Below are 19,268 nucleotides of genomic sequence, written 5' to 3'. Positions count from 1 at the left end.
GGGGAGACCCGCCTACCAAAAAAAAAAAAAAAAAAAAAAAAAAAAAGAAATCAACAACAAAAATAGCTAGAAAAATTCATAAATCTTAAAATTGAAATTCACATTACCAGTCATTGTACTAGATAGGAAATTAAATACAAATTACAAACTAGTTATCACAAATATGCCCAAGGAGACATGTACAAAGATGTTTAGTTAATTGTTGTTTTAAACAACAAATAAAATTTCAGGGAAAAGACTGTTCTTTAATAGGATAAATAAAATTGCTGAATAAAACATGGGACACATACCATGGAATACCAATTATATCTGTAGATACTACCATGGATCCATTTCCAAAATGTATCACTGAAAAAAGCAACTTGCAAAATAATGTGTAGTATATGAGGATATCAATAAAACACAACACTTAAAATCTACACGGAGCTTGCATATATTAGTCCATAGAAAAACATCTGACGATAAATACATCTAACAGAGGAGTAGGGAAAAGACACAGATTTAGTTTTCATGGTCAAAGAGGACCTCAGCATTTTCTACAATATTTTACTTCTATAAGGAAAACAAAACCATGCAAAGATCTGGTTTGAAACAGATTATAAATTAGTTTATAACATATTGAACTTTGAGCAATTATAGATAGTATGTAGAGAAAAGAGACAGAATGAGAGAGAAAGAGAGAGACAGACCGACAGAGAAAGAGACTTAGTGAGGATGGAGGAAGGGTTCTTCTTTAAAGAGGGTGCTAGCTGTACCATTTTACATTCCCACCAGCAATGTATGAGTTACCTAATTTTTCTACATTCTTGTCTGCACTATGTGTTGTCACTGTCTTTATTTTAGTCATTTTTAGACATTCTGATAGGTGCACAGTGATATCTCATGATGTTAATATCCATTTCACTAATAGCTAATGATGATGAACATCCTTTTTATGTGATTATATGCCATCTGTATATCCTCTTCAGAGAAATGTTTGTCTCTTGCCCATTATCTGAGTGTTTGTTTTACTATTGAGTTTTGAGGGTGCTTTATATATTCTACATACTAATTCTTTGATGGATATAAGGTTGGTAAATATTTTCTCCCAGTCTGTACCAGTCTGTAGCTTATCTTTTCATCCTATCAACAGGTTTGTGGTTTTTTGGCAGAATAAAGGTTTTCATTTTGATGAGGTTCAAGTTATCAATTTTTCCTTTTATGGATGGTACTTTTAATGTCAATTTTAAGAACTCTTTGCCTAACTGTAGAGCTTAAAATTTTTCTATATTTTTTCTAAGAATGTTAAAATTTTACATTTTCAATTTAAGTCTGTGATCCATTTTGAGTTGACATTTGTGTAAGATGTGAAGGTATGAGACATAGATCAAGGTTCTTTTTTTTTTTTAATGGATATCCAGTTGCTCCAGCTATCCTTCCTCCATTGAATTTCTTTTGCACTTTTGTCAAAAATCAGTTGGGTATACATTTGTGGGCATATTTCTGGGTTCTCTATTCTGTTGCATTGAGCTCTGTGTCTATCTCTCCATCAATACCACACAGCAAGGACTCTGATAACACAAATATTAGATTTTTTGTTTTAGTTCTACAGATCTCTGAGGCTGTGCTAATTTTTTTTCAGTCTCTTTTCTTGTTTTTTTCCACATTGGGCAATTTCTATCGTTCTGTCATCAAGTTCACTGATTCCTTTGTCTTTTCCCACCATTCTGCTGTTGAGCCAATTCATTAGCTTTTTAAAAATTTTGGTTACTATATTTTTTAGTTCTAAAATTTCCACTGGATTCTTCTTTGTATCTTCTATTTCTTCCTGAGACTTTTTGATTTCTTTGCTGAGACTTTTTTTCTTTGTTTGAGCAAGTTAATAACTGTTCATTGAGGTATTTTCATGATGGTTGCTTAAACCCTTTTTCAGATAATTATTATATCTCTCTCTGCTTGGTGTTGGCATCTATTGGTTATCTTTTTTATTTCAGTTTGAGATCCTCCCTGTTCTTCAAATAAGGCGTCATTTTTATTGAAACCTGGACATTGTAGATGTTATGTTATGAAACACTTTATCTTATTTGTCTCCTGCATTAGCTGAGTTTCTGAAACCACTCGGCAGGGGAAGGAGAGGAGCTGACTTTTACAGCCATGTGGAGGCAGATGCCCAGGTTCCTCACTCAGCCTTCATATATACCCAAGGTGGAAGCTAACTGGTACTGTGGAGCAGTGGTTGAAACTCCATCCCCCGAGCAGGACAACGGTGATAACTCTCTAGTTGAAAAGATACTGCGTTGTTATTGTTGTCGCTCCCATCCTGGCCTCTACTGACACTGTTTCCTGTTTCTCAGGGCATCCACGAGGGTCACATTAGAAACTCCTGAGCTACCAGAAAGTCCCCAAAACTCAAGGAAGAAATCTCCCTTCACTCATAGTCTTTTGAACAGCTTCATGCTCGACTCTGGCATGCCCTTAAAATCAAAAGTTACACTGAGCTCAGCTCGCTGCCAAGCAACCACTTTCCCGAGGCAGGTCTTAAAATATGCTAATAGGAATGTAAAAACATTAAATTTATTTTACATCCATAAGACTCTCACTGGAATATTCATCTTCAGCTATGGATTCCTATCTTAATGTTTAATTTAATGAAACCAAAGGCATCTGAATAAAAAGTTGCAAAATTTATAATCAACAACTGCTTGTCAAGACAATTTATTACTGGTACACTATATGCCTGCGGATGTGATTTTATGCAGTTTAGATGCAAACATCTAGAACTATCTTTCATATCTGTAAGTATTATCTACTCTGTCTTTGCTCCTCTCCTGAGATGATTTCCTGAGCCCTTTGCTCCCTGAGCAGTTGTGAGAATGGGTAAGGAGCTGATACTCTCTTACTGTTAAGTCCTCAACTGCAGACTTAACTTTTTTTTTTTTTTCTTTTTTTTTTTTTTTTGCGGTACGCGGGCCTCCCTCTTGTTGTGGCCTCTCCCGTCGCGGAGCACAGGCTCCGGACGCGCAGGCTCAGCGGCCATGGCTCACGGGCCCAGCCGCTCCGCGGCATGTGGGATCCTCCCAGACCGGGGCGCGAACCCGGCTCCCCTGCATCGGCAGGCGGACGCGCAACCACTGCGCCACCAGGGAAGCCCGAGACTTAACTTTTTAAAGATTCAGCAGGTCTGTTAGAAAACTAAGGCAAAGCAACATACCTCAAGAAATCTCCTCACTCCTCAGTGGACATGGAGTCCCAGGAAAAGAGAAGTAGACTATCAGGCTATCCTTAACTATCACTCACTCAGAACTAATTGCTGGGAACATTTTCCCATCAACACTTCTTTCTCTGGTCACGCACTTGCCTCCTAGACCGATGTGAGGTGTAGTTAGTTCAATTTCCTTTTATAAAAGTTGATGAATATAAAGCTCAGTCTCATCACCATTGGAATATAACTTAGGTATGGCCTTTTAGGTAATGCATACCACCCTTAGAGCAGGGAAAGAGGACGTTGCTCTTGCCCTCCCCCACTCACTCCCAGCATACAAGGAGAGGAGTCTATGAGGCCATGGGACTAGGCGAAACCAGATACAAGCCCCCAATTTTGGGCCACTCTCTTTGTACCTAGGACCCTACTATGTCCTCTCCAATTGACCCAACCTTCTTTCAGGGACTGCACAAGCACTTCCAAGGGCCTATACTCCTAAGGTTATATCAACTGATATGAGCTTAGGTATAGTCAAGGACGGCTTTTTGCAGAAGAGGTGGATGGGGCAGTCCAATAATTCAAATTTGAAGTTGGCCTTCCAGGCAATTATAAAAGTATATTTGTCAAAGAAGGAGGATAGAATATATTTTATCTACCAGTCTGTTGGCCTGATTTATAACTTCTAAATATTTAGACATATGGCAAATGGGCCTCCATCTCTATATTTCTTGCTGAGATCTTGTAACTATTAGAGTTAAAGCCTAGGCTAAATCTGTGTGTAGTAAGAGTAAATGTCTACAATTATTTGCTAATTATGAGTCAGAGGAGCTGGTTCCAAAGAAAGTACCAGTATAAAAATGTTACAACTGTGTATCTTTAAGATCCTGGGAAACAGGATAGTTATGAATGGAAGAGATAGAGGCAACTCTATAAAACCTGGGAATCAGAAAACACTTTAAGATCATGGGAGTAGCACCCTCCAGAGAGGATTCCTTCACCCCCAAATGAATAAGGTGCCCGCATCCATAAGATCACTGTATCCTGTCCTACCATAGCACTGTACTGTAATTACATACGTGTCTACATCCCCCACTAGACTGAGTTCTAGGACAGAGAGACTATTAATTTGGTTTACTACTTTATCCTCAGTAATCTGGCATAATGTATAGTAGGTGTTCAATTAACATATTTTGAATGACCAAATCAAAAAATGAAAAAATTGTGCTATCCTAACTAAGATGAAACAAAAAATGAAGAACAAACATTTCCAAATCTTCACATACTGGGCAATCTCAGAAAAGCTCTCCTCAGAAAAATGGATAAGAACAGGTTACAACTAGTAAGAAAATATACATTTGATTCATCAGAGAAATAAACTCTGGATCAAAAAGTCACAGTATTCTGATAACTAGAGAGAAATTTTCCAGTTTGAGAAAGCTTTATGAGTTCCCTAAGGATAAGACTGGAGTCTAATCCATCTCTGTATCCCCAGAACTTCATGCAGTGTCTGTAATATAGTAGGTGCTCAAAAAGAGTTTGGTGAATGAATAGATTAAGACACTTTCCAAGAAAAAAATGTACTAAACTCTATTTCAGTGTTATATGAACATTGTTCAGAATATGTGCTCAAATAAGTATTGAAATTCAATCAAAAGATACATTTTGATTGTGTAATTGTTACCTTTAAATGTACTGGATTGTAACTCCATGATGTAGCTCATGTGTATAAGGAGTATGAGTACCAAGATACAATTTGTTTCCAAGAATCACTTAAATAAATGATAGTGTTCCAGTTATCTACAACTGTACAACAAATCCCCCAAAACTTTGTGGCTTAAAAACATAATAATCATTCAATTACCTCTTATGGTTTCTTTGGGTCAGGTATTTGACCAGGGCACAGGGGGAACAACTTGTGTCTTTTCTATGACGTTCAAGGTCTCAGCTGAGAAGACTTGAAGGCTGAAGTAACTGAATGGCTGGAGGACAAAATCATCTAATAGCTCATTCATTCACATTTCTGAAGGTTGTTGCTAACTACTGACTTGGGCCTCAGCCTTGGGTTTATTAGGGTTATCTGCCAAAATATTTAGCAGTAATCTCTCACAGTTTTTCTGTTTCTTTAGAGCATAGTGAGAGGGTTCTAAGAGTAAGTATCCCAGAAACAGCAGGCAGAAGCTCTATCACCATTTGCTGTTTAGATTCAGAAGTCATATAGCTTCACTTCTACCATAGTCATAGGTCCACCCAGACTCTAAGGAAGAGTGTCAACATCACATTATAAAAAAGCATAAAGGGTAGGCGATCTTATTGTTGCTGCCAACATGGAAAATACAATCTGCTACAGTCGACTCTCTGGCCACTATAATTCACATCCCTCAAACATACAAACCGCCTCCATTCCCACCATCAAGACTACCAAGTCTCATTCCATTACAGCAACAGCTCAAAGTCCATGAGAATCATCTAAATCAAGCAGATGGGGCTCCTTAGCTGAGATTCTTCGACTACAGCTCCTTAAGAAAGCTCCTTCCTTTCCAGCTGGAGACTTATGACATTAGGAGACAAGTTAGGCATTAACAGATTATCAGAGCAGTGTCTTTCCTACAAATGACTCAGGCAGCAATAGTGGACAGGACAAACACTCAAAAAGGGGAAAAGCAGGAAGCACATAGTAGTCACAAGTTAACAGCAATTCTGAAATCCATCCTAATATATATTGCCAGTTCCTTAATTACTGCTCCCTAGGAATGATTCTCCATGACTCCTTGTTCTGCCTTATGAATTATCTTTCCTTTTATGTATAAATCAGCTCATGTTGGCAGCTGAGTAATTTTCTCAAGATGTGTCTTGTTAGTAAAAATTGTGGGGAAAGGGACTGGAAGTCTCTTTTACTTGTATGCTCTGTCCCTTTCAGTCCAAGCTGGTGTTGCCTCCATGAAATTAAAAATTCCATGAGATTTTCTACGACTTTTTTTGGTGTTAATTCACTTCATTAGGCAAAAATCATAACCACAAATCTCTTCTGGATGAGTTCCTCTACCTAGTCTTCCTTGAAACATTGCTATGGTTCAACATATGTAAGAATCTTGAAGCCTTATTACTTAACAGAGATCTATAAGGTACACCCATAAGGTCCTTAGAGAGGCTTTAGTCTGTCTAAAAGAGTCGATGAAGCACCACCTTAAATCTTTCTGAGGTCTCAAAAAAAGACTATACAGTCATATTCCTGGCTTTTTCTTTAGACCATGTTTTCCTGACAATGATGTGGATGTGACATATATTAGGAAGGCTTTTCTTAATTTTAGAATAATTTTCCACTTGGAGAGGTGGGAATGAAAAACAGTTTTGTTTTTACATGTGATTCCTGGCTCCTTTATTTTTAACAGTTTGTTTTTTAGCTTATCTCCCTGTTTTCATATTTTATCATGGGTGCCAAGAAGTTCAGTGACACTTTCAACATTCTCCCTGGAAAGTTCTTTAACTAGATCATGGAATTCATTAGATACATATACTATTTTCCATATACTGTAAATGTCAATGTCACCAAACTTTTCGCCACCATATAACCATGGTTCCTTTACCTCTAGTCTCCGATAACATTTTTATTACTTTCCTTCAAGGCTTCACCAGTAGCCTCCCTGTGGCTTTTAGGTGTCCACTAACTCATTCTTTAGGGTCCTTTAGGCTTCCCTTAACAGTCTTCTCAATGTCCTTCCAGCTTCCATCTGCCACTGAAAGCCAAAGCCACCTGTTTTAATTGTTTAGCTGCTCATTTCCAGCATGCAAATCTGTTCTGGCTTTTTGTTGCTGAGCAAAAATTACTCCAACACCTTATGGATATTTATTATATCTCACAATTTCTGTGCATCAGAAATTTGCACAGGACACAGAAGTGACGTCTTGCCTCTGCTCCACAATGTCTGGAGTCTCAGCTGGAAAGACTCAAAGGCTGGGGGCTGAAATCATCTGAAGCTTTGGTCACTCAGGTGCCTTGAGGTTAATGCTGGCTATTAGCTGGGCCCTTGGCTAGGGTTATCAGTCAGAACACCTACATATGGCCAATCCATATGGTCTCTTCATCTCCTCACAGCATGGTGATTGTGTTCAAAGAACAAACTGTATTGCCTTTTATGGCCTATCTTTGGAAGTCACATAGTATGACTCTTGCCTTAGTCAAAGGCATGCCCAAATTCAAGGAAAGGTAACACAGACAACCTTCCTCCTTTGCCCCAACATTTCAGTGGGAGAAATGCCTATAATATATTGTAAGAAGTGCAGGTAGAATAAGAGAACTTATTGCAACCATTTTGGTAAATATGATCTGCCACACATACTATTAAAAGAAGACTGAGATACCTATGCTTACATGCCTCCAAAATTCAAAGGGTAATGATATGTTAAGTCTTGTATCTTAAGAATATGTATTTGAAATCTATACATTTTTTTCTGATATTAATGCTATAAAGAGGATCTAGTGCTTCTCTACAAAATACCCCAAGTTTACAAATAAATATAGTAAGGCACAGAGAGTTAAAATAACTTGTCTAAGTCACTGAATCAATTAATAGTCTTTTAACTTCCAATAGAGTTATCTTCCCATCATCTATCTTGTTACATTAAAATGCTTAAAATGCTCTCTCCTCTCTCATCTAACATGGTATCTATAATACGCAAATCATCAACAATACTGCAAGTCTTTCTGAAAAGTTTTAGAAATACAGGTGATGGCTAAACCCATACATATATGAACAATTAATTTACAACAAAGGAGCCAAGAACGTACAATGGAGAGTCTCTTCAATAAATGGTGTTGGGAAAACTGGACAGTCACATGCAAAAGAATGAAATTAGACCACTGTTACACCATAAACAAAAATTAACTCAAAATGAATTAAAGACTTGAGTGTAAGACCTGAAACTATAAAACACCTAGAGGAAAACATAGGCGGTAACCTCACTGACATAGATCTTAGCAATGTTTCTGTGGATCTGATTCCAAAGGCAAGGGAAACAGGAGCAAAAATAAACAAATGGGACTACATCAAGCTAAAAAACACAGCAAAGGATACACCATCATCAAAATGAAAAGGCTACCTACTGAAAATAGGTTTTTGCAAATTACACATCCAACAAAAGGGTTAATATCCAAAATATATAAAGAACTCATACAAAAAAAAACCCCTCATACAATTTAACAACAACAAAAAAACACCTGATTAAAAAATAAGCAGAAGATCTGAATAGACATTTTTCGAAAGAAGACATACAGGTGGTCAACAGACACTAAAAGATGTTCAACATAACTTTTATGGAAATGCAAATCAAAACCACAGTGATATCACCTCACAACTGTCAGAATGGCTATTATCAAAAAGACAACAGGGGCTTCCCTGGTGGCGCAGTGGTTGCGCGTCCGCCTGCCGATGCAGGGGAACCGGGTCCGCGCCCCGGTCCAAATAACAAATGTTGGCGAGGCTATGGAGAAAAGGAAACCCTCATACAACGTTGGTAGGAATGTAAATTGGTGCAGCCACTATGGAAAACAGTATGGAGCTATTCTACGTCTGGGTATTTATCCAAAGAAACAAAAACACTAATTTGAAAAGATATATATACCCCAATGTTCATAGCAACATTACTTACAATAGCCAAGATATGAAAACAATCTAAGTGTCCACTGACAGATGAATGAATAAAGAAGATGAGTTATATATATATACATAATAAACTACTCAGCCATAAAAAAGAATGAAATCTTGCCATTTGCAATGACATAGATGGACCTTGAAGGTATTATGTTAAATGAAATAAGTCAAAAGATGGAAAACAAAAACCATACAATTTCACTCATATGTAGAATCTAAAAAAAAGAACAACGACAAACGAAACAAAACAAAAACAAACGCATAGACACAGAGTATACAGGTTGGTGGTTACCAGAAAGGAAGGGGGTTACGAAGTGGGTGAAATGGATGAAGGAGGTCAAGCATATGGTGACGGATGGTAACTAGACTTTTGGTGATGATATCAAATACAGATACAAATCAGATATATTTGTATACAGACATCAAATCATAATGTTGTACACCTGAAACTTATATAATGTTATGTACTGATTTTACCTCAAAAAAAATTAATTTTAAAAAGTTTTATCACCTTATAACTTTGTAGTAAGAATACAATACAAAGTCACATTTCCTGTATACAAAAAGCTAGAACTTAACTGGTATCTCTGAACAAGGTGCAGGTTAACAAATAAAACTTGCTTTGAACAGAAAGGAATATAAACATTTCACTCATCTTTCTTTCCCTTTCCTCAGTGCAAACTCTGGGTACATGTGTTTCATTTTACTGTCTGCTTTTAGGACTATATAGGCATTTTTCCCTCTGGTAGTATTGCTGAGATCTTTTAATCGGAGAAAGCATGGGTGGGGCCAGTGTTGCCTAACTGATTCCTGAGCAAAATCTTTGTAAAAACACACAATTAGTTGATTTTTCTTTGTGGGCTACTACCATCAATAATCTAGAACTGAATTATTCATTCTCAAAAATAATAAAAATAAATAAAAACAGACCTACTGTGAAAAAGAAAGAAATACAGGATTCCTTTTTTTATAAAGTAATTTCTTTAAGCCCTTGTGAAAGTTGCAGGAACCTTTAAATATTACAATAAGCATTCAGCTCAAGCAAGACCCTCAGGTGTGTTATGCTTACAACTCCACTTAAAGTAACAGGGGCATGCAAGGCAAAAACATAATTACTCCAAATTTGTTTTTAAACATTTATTGACCTTAAGAGTTCAGAGCCTATAATGTTCTCATCCAAAACTAATCACTGACACTTCATAACTCAAATGCTGACAAATTTCCACTCAGCTGCTGTCAAAGATAGCATAATTATATTTAAGGTACTTTTTTCTGGAATGTTTCATATATTTTGGATAGCAGTGTTGGAGTCTAATTTTAAAGGTGTTCATTTGTCAACAGAATATTTTTTAAATTCTAATCTCTGAAAACAGTGATAAATGAATATTAAATGCAAATAAAACCCATTTACATGTAGTACTGCCTTCAGTCTTTGGAAAGCAACATGCTACTTCTCGCCCAGAACTGTGCCTTTAATAGGTCTGAGGTCAGACTGTGAACTACAAAGAAAAACAGTTTTTATTTAAAAATTGACAAAAATAAATAAAAGCAAACCAGCTGACAATAATAACTTCATATATATTGCTGCTTACCCATAAACATTGAACTATTAACCTATTTTTAGAAAACATTATTAAAAATATTTTATTTATATTTTTGCTTTAAAAATAAAACAGATGCCAAAAAAAAATACCAGTCTACACCATTACATAACACAATTTTAATGTAATTAAATTAGTCATCCAATATCCACATCAGATAATTTTTTAGACCCTAAACCTAATTAAGAAAAATCACTTACTTCATGGAGAAAGAACCATCTTATCTGTATCTATGAACTACTCACAAAAATTGATATAAATCACAAAGAAAGGTTTAACGTACTTAAAAATGAAGAAATCATACAGTAACTGAGTTGATTACTCTGGAAAAAAAGTACTGTAATGGTCAATTACAGAAGTTTAAACAATATATCTACAATAATATGGAGATTAAAATCACAACATAAAAATTTTATAATATGACAAATCATTATTCTTATGTAAAGAACTGATTCAAATTAATAAATAAGTAAAAATGAAAGACACTCCTATCTGTTATGGAAAAATAACAGTTGAGTAAGTAGTTGAAGAAATAGCAAAAATAAATGAATAAACATCTGAATAAATGTTTAACATCACTAAGAATCATTTACATGCAAATTAAATCAATAGAATCCAATTTTAATTGATAAAATAAACAATGATTAAAAAATAAGAACATCCAGTACTGGAAATGGCGCATTGAAGCTAGGCACTCCCAACCACAACTGATAATAGTCTAAACTGATACAATTTTTATGAAGAACAACCCAGTTATTAGTTGCTTGAAAAGTATCCAAAACCTATGACTAAGTGATTCTACTTTTGAAGGTCTGTTTTATGAAATTAAATTGAAAAGAAAATTTATGTCAACACCACATATTATTGCATTGTTTACTACCAGTAAAATGGTGGACACATCATAAATATTCAGCTTTAGGAAATGATTAAATCCAATCCTTATATACTTATATAAAGATTTTACAAAGATTTTTACATATTGTGAACAACTGCATATGAAATAATATTAATAAGAAAGGGTACACAAATATTCATTATATTTCCCAATACATAAAATGTATATCAAAGAAGCCTGGAATACAATATTCCAAAAAGTTGGGAGTAACTCTGGCTTTACAGAAGTACTATGAGAGATTTAATTTGCTTTTGCTTTCCATGTTTTAAAAACAAGTCTGTATCACTTACTATTAGAAAAAGGTAAAAAGAGAGAAAATGTTTAATCATTTAAGAGGGAAAAATTTATAAAGAAAATATTAGCTTCTGGCAATCATTAGTATAACAATAGGTAAAAATAATGTTTAAATCTTGGTTGAAAACTTCTATTCATTTTCTTTCATATAATGATTCACTGATTTTTCTCTTAAAATCCTGTACAAGGATTTTTTTTTTTAATACGGAAAATCCGAGTCATTCTTTTTAAGAGACTCTGATGATTATACACCTGCTTGTTTTCCTTTCATCCTTGCCTACCAGGAAGTGCAGGGTCAAGTGTCCTTCTGAGAAAAACAATCATGTTATTCTATTTTCCTAACAGTCATCTACCTGCCTAGTCAACTGCCATTTTCACTTACATGTACAGCTTTTTAACATGTTTTATGATAGATCTGTTATAGCAGATGCTGCCATACTTTTTAAAAAATGTGTATAATGTAGAATATGTGAAAACAACTTAAAAGAATTGCATGATGATGAGAAAATTTGCATAGTTAATTAGGGACAGAAGTTTTCAAATTAATGAAGGTTTAAAAGTAAAACTAAATTTAATCAATGTTTTTTACCTTAAATTTTGGACTCTGGATAAATCCTGGGTTTTTAAGTATAAAGGTTATGAGGGTGACTAGAGAGAGAAGCCAGGAAAACCATTTTCTCTGCAAGAAAAATTAAGCTAATTGCATGTATGGAGGGCTTGTCAATAGGATTAACAGTTGAAGTGCTTCTGACTATATTATTTGTCTACGCATGCTATTACTCTGCGGCAGCTTTCTCTTGTAAGAAATTCTATTCTTTATATTAATCCTTGAACAAGTCTTCTCTCTCTGGTGTAAAAAGCTTTCTACCAAATAAATAAGTGAGCCATTGAAGCATAGAAGAACGGGGTAGCTATATTTCATCACCTTCCTGGTTGTGCTGTGGGTCTGTTTTCTGTACAAGGTGATAACTTATGGATATCAAGGCTCCATTTCCATCAATTCTCTTTAGGAAATGAATCTTTAGGAAATCGTCTTCAGACTGTATTATCATCATTGTCTGATACCAAAGTGAGGCTTTTTTTCTATCATAATTTGATCACTTCTAAATTACAGCACATTTTGAATGTTCTTGCATCTCTGTGCTACAAAAATTGTAATAACATTTCCCTGACTTCTAAAGTAAAGCTATGAATTCACTTTCAAAAATGCTTTTAAAAAATCTTCCCAAAGTGGAATTAAATATCTGTTTGTATTGCTCTCAACAAATGACAATAATGTTTTAGGAAGTTATAGATTTATCCCTATGAATATGTACATGCTTTGAAATACAAACTCTAGAAAATTTCAATGTGGCCTGGAAGTTTAACATTAATCTTGTCAAATTCTGCAAGGGACAAAAAAGAGAGGGTTAGCTAGTAGATGAGACTTAGGTGCTGTCGGACACCCATGTAAAGTATAAAAACTTTGGTGCCTTATTAGCGATAACTTAGTTAAATGGTTGTAATTTTTTTTCCAAAATGAAAACTGGTTAGAGTGCTTGGTTGTTATATGAACTGGCTTCGGTTACTAATATCTAGAGCTTAGAATTTAGAAAAAATATTTATGTAAACTTCTCATTTTACCTTTTTTAATACCTATATATAAATTGATTAAAATAATTTCAAACACACATAACACATATTCTCCCTGTGCAAAATTAAGATGTGAGATTTAAGAAAATGTTGATAACTAACTTAAATTTCAGTCTCATCCCCAGAGGTACCCAACATTATCAGTTGAGTGTGCATCCTTCCTCCTCCTTTTATCATATTTATGTATAATATTAAACATAATATATAATAATATATATGTAAAATACCATATACTTTAATGTGTATGTAAAAGTATATAGTATTTTATATACACTACACATACAAACACAAATCCACAAAAATTCCAATAGCAATGTAGGAATATACCTATTACCACTGAAAATGAGCTTTTTTTTCATCTTCTATGAATTACTTATACAAGTATTTCCTCCATTTTTCCTATAAGGCTATTTATCTTTTCCTTATTGATTTGTGTAGCTTTTTGTGTATTCTAAATATTAACGTGTCTCTTGCTGTATTTAAATTTTAATTGTAATGTCAATTTCTTCAATTTTTCCTTCATAAGTTTGGCTACTTAATTTATCTTAGAAAGGTTTCTCCAACCTAAAGATCAAATATACATTCTTCTATATTGTCTTCTAATAGTTTTATAATTTACTTTCACATGAATATATTTAATCTATTTTTCGTTTATCTTATAAGTTGTGTAAGAAAACATATCTTAAAAATTTTATAGAACACACACCAACTTTTATCTTATTTACTGAATAACCCATTCTCCATATTGACTTAAAATGTCTCCTTTACAATTTATGTCAAATTCGAAGAAAGGAAGAGAGAAGTAAACACTTCTGGGTTCTTTACTCCATTTACCTATTTGCTAATATCTTTTCAATTAATAATTACTTAATTCCTATTTAATTACTATAATTTTTAACACTTTATTAGGGCAAGCTTCCACCATTGCTTTTCTTTCCATATCGTCTTGGCTATTTTTTCACATTTATTTTTACTTATAAATTACCATCAGCTTCTCAAGTTCATTGGAAAAAAATCTATTGATTTTGAATGGTTTGACGTTAAATTACAGATTACAGATTTGCCTTATGGGAATTGAAATATTTAAAATGATAAATTTCCTCACCCATAAAATTTTCTCTCTCTCCATTTTTGCAGCTCTTCTAATAAAATTCCTTAAATAACATTTTAGGCATTTTAAAATTTTAATCCTGAGTTCCGTGGACAGACTTGCTGGCTTTTTTCGTAAGTGCTTTATGGTTTGTGTATTTGTTGTTGCTATTAGCAATTTTTATTTGGATTATTAACTCTGTATTCCCTATTTTGTTAAGTTCACATATATGAAAGTAATTACTTTTGTATGTTGATATTTTTTCTAGCCACCTTGTTGAAGAAGCTTGAGTTCTGATAGTTTGTCAGCTGATTCTCTTGGATTGTCTATGTGACAATCATCTTCTGCAGGTTATCCGGTTACATTGCTGTTGTTATTGTTTCATTGACCAGGCCTCTGGTGCCCTGTTAAATAGCTACAGTAATAACAGACCTTCTTTCTTGTCCCTCTTTTCAATGGGAATCCTGAAAGTACCATTTAATGGGATATGTATTTTTATAGATTTTTGTAAAAAACCTTCAAGATAATGATAACAACCTTTCTAGTCCTTGTTTGTTAAAGGATGAATTTAAGTATTGCATTGACAGGTTCTGTGTTGCTGAAACATTTGTTATATTTCTAGGGTAAACACTGGATGTTCATGATATATTTTAATTTCAATGCACTGCTTGATATTATTTATAAATATTTTATTTAAAAAATTTGCATCTATATTTATGCTTTTTCTGTGAACCTATGTATTGTTTTCTCTTTACCAGGTTTTTTAATATTTGTACTCCCCCTTTCTTGCCTTTTATTGAATCAATCAACTTTTGTTTGTATCTTTTATTTTTACTAATGGTTAAAACATCTATTTCTCTTCTTCTAGTAGTAACTTTAATTTTTTTTTTTTTTTTTTTTTTTTTTTTGCGGTACGTGGGCCTCTCTGCATCGGCAGGCGGACTCTCAACCACTGCGCCACCAGGGAAGCCCTAATTTTTAAACTACTCCTTTATAATGAATTGTAATTCTATTGTTTCTAAAAATGGCATAAACAAATTTTCTCACTAAAAGTTAAGAACTGTAGCGTGTTTATGCTTTTCTTCACCATCCCATTTGCCTTGTTGATATAACCTGGAAATTTTTAATTATAAATAATTAATTTTAGAAAAAATAATTACAGTCAATATTTATTTAGGATTTACAATAATTTTGACTAATTTAGTTGCTTATCAGTGCTTTAGTATCCTTATTCTTCCTCTTGGATCCATATTTATCTTCTTGCAGGAGAACATCCAACAGTAATTCAACCTTGTCTATAAGTGATACATTCTCTGAATCATTCTATGTACAAACCAACCCTCTTTCTCTCACACAACTGCATGATCAGATAAAGAATTATACAAAGTTATTTACCTCAAATGTACTTTCCCATTATCTTCTTGCATCTATTTAACCTAGTGAACTTTGAGATGAATCTAATTTCAATTTGACCATTATTTCCTAGTAAACAATCTCTTCTACTTTCCTTCTCTGGAAGCTTTTCGGGTTTTGTCTTTGTCCTTCAAAATTTCATTAGGATGGGTGGTGCTCTGATAGCTTTCTTCAACCTGAAGACACAACTTTTCCCAATTCTAAGAAATTTTTGACAGTTCTTTCATTGAATGTTACTAATTACCTCCGCTCCACTCTCTTCTTCTGAATCTTTTAGTATGTGAAGTTTGAGACAGGAGATTACTTTACCTTTAATACTTTTCATCTCTTTTTTTTGTTCTGGATTCTGTAAGAATTCCTCAGTTCATTTTTTTTTTTTTTTTAGTATGTAAATTCACTTATCAGCTTCAGGGCTCAATCTGTTATACTTAGTTCATCTATTTTGTTGTTGTTTGACTAACCAATTTTTATTTTCCATGTAAAATAATTGATTACTTGTTAGGTATCAATATCCTCTTGCAACTCCCTGTTGCTAAAATATAATTTGCTCTAATAAGAAATCCTTGTTCTAACAGCTGTTTCTTTGGGTTTCAGTTCTTCTGTTTATCACCTTTGTTGTCTCTCTTTCATGGCAATGAATTTCCCTGAGTACTTGGTGATTTTTTAATTCTGTGCTCCTTTTAAAAGGGGAGATTCTCTGTTAGGATGTCTGCTGTAGCAATGCACTCTTTTTCTTTGCTATACCAAAATCCTGCTCCTGCACTAGCAATGAATTTACTACTAACTTACAGAACAGCTAATAGAAAGATCAGCTTTACTGTGTGATTCACGTGCTGCCACCTTTAGCTTTCTAAAGAGAAGTCGAGTACACTTTTGGCCTTTAAATGAAATAATAAGATAGAAAAGAATATTTACTCTACCTGGAAGACAAAAACAAATAATTTCTTAGAGAACTTTGGGTAGAATAATATCACCAACAGATTCTAGTACAAAAATAGCAGCTCCAAAAAAATCCTGCTATAAAAGGAAAAATCATGGTGGAATATTTCACTTCAGATAGAAGAGTTTTATTTCAAGAGGTTGTTTTCTTTAGGCTACTCCATGAAAAGAAGTTTGGTAGGAAAAATGTAACCCAGGGCATTCAGCATCTTAGCTCCTTTGCAAAGTCATGAGTAGAAAATCAATTTCAATATAAATTGTTCTAAAATTAGATGAGATTTAACTTTGCAAGAGATAGTAGATCAAGTCATTTAGCCTCTGTGATCTTCCACTGACATTTGGAAACTGAGATTGATCATTGTTAACACACATATCACAAGGTTTTGTGAGGACTAAATGGATGAATATATCTGACTTTATTTTTTATAAATGGTAAAATCTTCTAAAGTCACTTGCCACATATGCAGGCCCTCACTATAAAAGAAACTACACGTTATTCATTATTATTAAGTCAATTTGTAATAAAATAAAATTTTGATATTTACTTTTCCTTTTTTGTGTAATATCTCTTCTTATTCTATCCCTTTTTCATATATAGATGAATAGTTAAATAATATTCCCTTGATGTCCTTAATTTCCCAATCTGAAGATTCAATTATAAATCATGTGTCCCCTTCATGTTCGAACGAAAGAATCTCTTGAGTTGCTTGTTACATGAATGATAAGTTCTAGGGCTTCCTCTGGAGATTCAGATTCAGGAGGGGCCCAGACAAATGTTATTTCACAAGCACCCAAATTAAAATTTGTCATCAGGAATATCTGGAAAATACTGGCTTAAAGTAATGGTTTTCTAAGAGTCACAAATTCATCTTCATTTAGTGCGAATGACAAATGGCGAAACATTATAATCCAGAAATAGACTGCCCCAAATGTGTCTAAAGTCCTCCGTATGCTCTCATCCCAATGAAAAATAAGTTAAACTGCTTAGAAGAAACCATTTTCAGGTCGTCTAGTCTGTGTTCCACTTATATTATCCCAGGTAGATGAGAATAAATCCTATTTCCTAAGGCTTCCAGGTAAAAAACATTTCCCTCCTTTGTGATAGCCCATTCAAATATTTTTTCAACTGTCCAAAAGCTCATTTTTTAAAAAATCTGGCTTAAATATTTAATGTATATAAATTCATTGTTAGTAGATTAGCATTGCCACTGGAATGCAAAGACTTATATCTCAAACCTTACTAAGCTCACAAAATGTCCCCCAAATGAAAAACTACTCTTCATCATCCAGAAGCTAATTTCTTGCTAAGAGGGGCCAAAGAGATCAAAGAACAGAAAAGGAAAATACCTGTAACCTGCATCCACCTAAACACCTCTGTGAATGTGCTGTCAGTAATACATGAGGGGGCGGGAGGGGAGGAAGGGTATGTTTTCCAAGAGACAAATGATTAGCATGAATGTATCATGCCAGACCTTTAGGATAACAGAATAGCTGGGGTCTAGAAAAAATTGTGCAACTGTTTCTGGAATGCTTTTATTTGTAATTTCATGGACAGTGCATTGTGCCAAAGAAACGTCAGTGGAAGGTATTCATTCATCTGCATGATTGTTTTAAAAGTCCTGACTGCCACAGTGATCACTAATGAATATGCAGAACATTTTTAAGGTTCAACAGTTTTCAGATAGGCTAGTGACAAACAACCGTGACTAAATTTGCTCTCAAGGCTCTTTTTAGAGGGCTAGAGCCCCTGACATGGTGCCAGTCTTGCCAGCACAGGAGAAAAACTGCCTTGATTGTGCTCTTGTCTGCTAAAAAGCCTAGGCAATTGTATTCAGCTCCTTTCTCAATAGCAGCCTCTTCAACAGCTTGGTGTGAACCAGCCATTCTAAGAATGCCTGTTTAAATCTTAGAATGATGAAAAGAGAAAAGTAGACTGATTTGGCATTGAGACTAACGGAACAGGAGGCAACATTAAAATTTAAAGTATTCATGGGTATGCACACATAAAATTTCATTTCGTGATTTTGGTTACTGCACTTTTGGTCTTTTACTTGGAGATCTCTTATACAGTTAGATATGTAAACTCACCATACACACACCGAAAGATCAACGCTTGTGGCCAGTACAGCTATTCATTTCTTAAAACTGTTTTGACTGGCACAAAAACAGAAATATAGATCAATGGAACAGGATAGAAAGCCCAGAGATAAACCCACACACATATGGTCACCTTATTTTTGATAAAGGAGGCAAGAATATACAATGGAGAAAAGACAGCTTCTTCAATAAGTGGTGCTGGGAAAACTGGACAGCTACATGTAAAAGAATGAAATTAGAACACTCCCTAACACCACACACAAAAATAAACTCAAAATGGATTAAAGACCTAAATGTAAGGCCAGACACTATCAAACTCTTAGAGGAAAACATAGGCAGAACACTCTATGACATAAATCACAGCAAGATCCTGTTTGACGCACCTCCTAGAGAAATGGAAATAAAAACAAAAATAAACGAATGGGACGTAATGAAACTTAAAAGCTTTTGAACAGCAAAGGAAACCATAAATAAGATG

This window comes from Physeter macrocephalus, chromosome 1 (genome assembly GCF_002837175.3).
Source record: "Physeter macrocephalus isolate SW-GA chromosome 1, ASM283717v5, whole genome shotgun sequence".
NCBI lineage: Eukaryota > Metazoa > Chordata > Mammalia > Artiodactyla > Physeteridae > Physeter > Physeter macrocephalus.
This window is presented reverse-complemented; position numbering follows the sequence as displayed.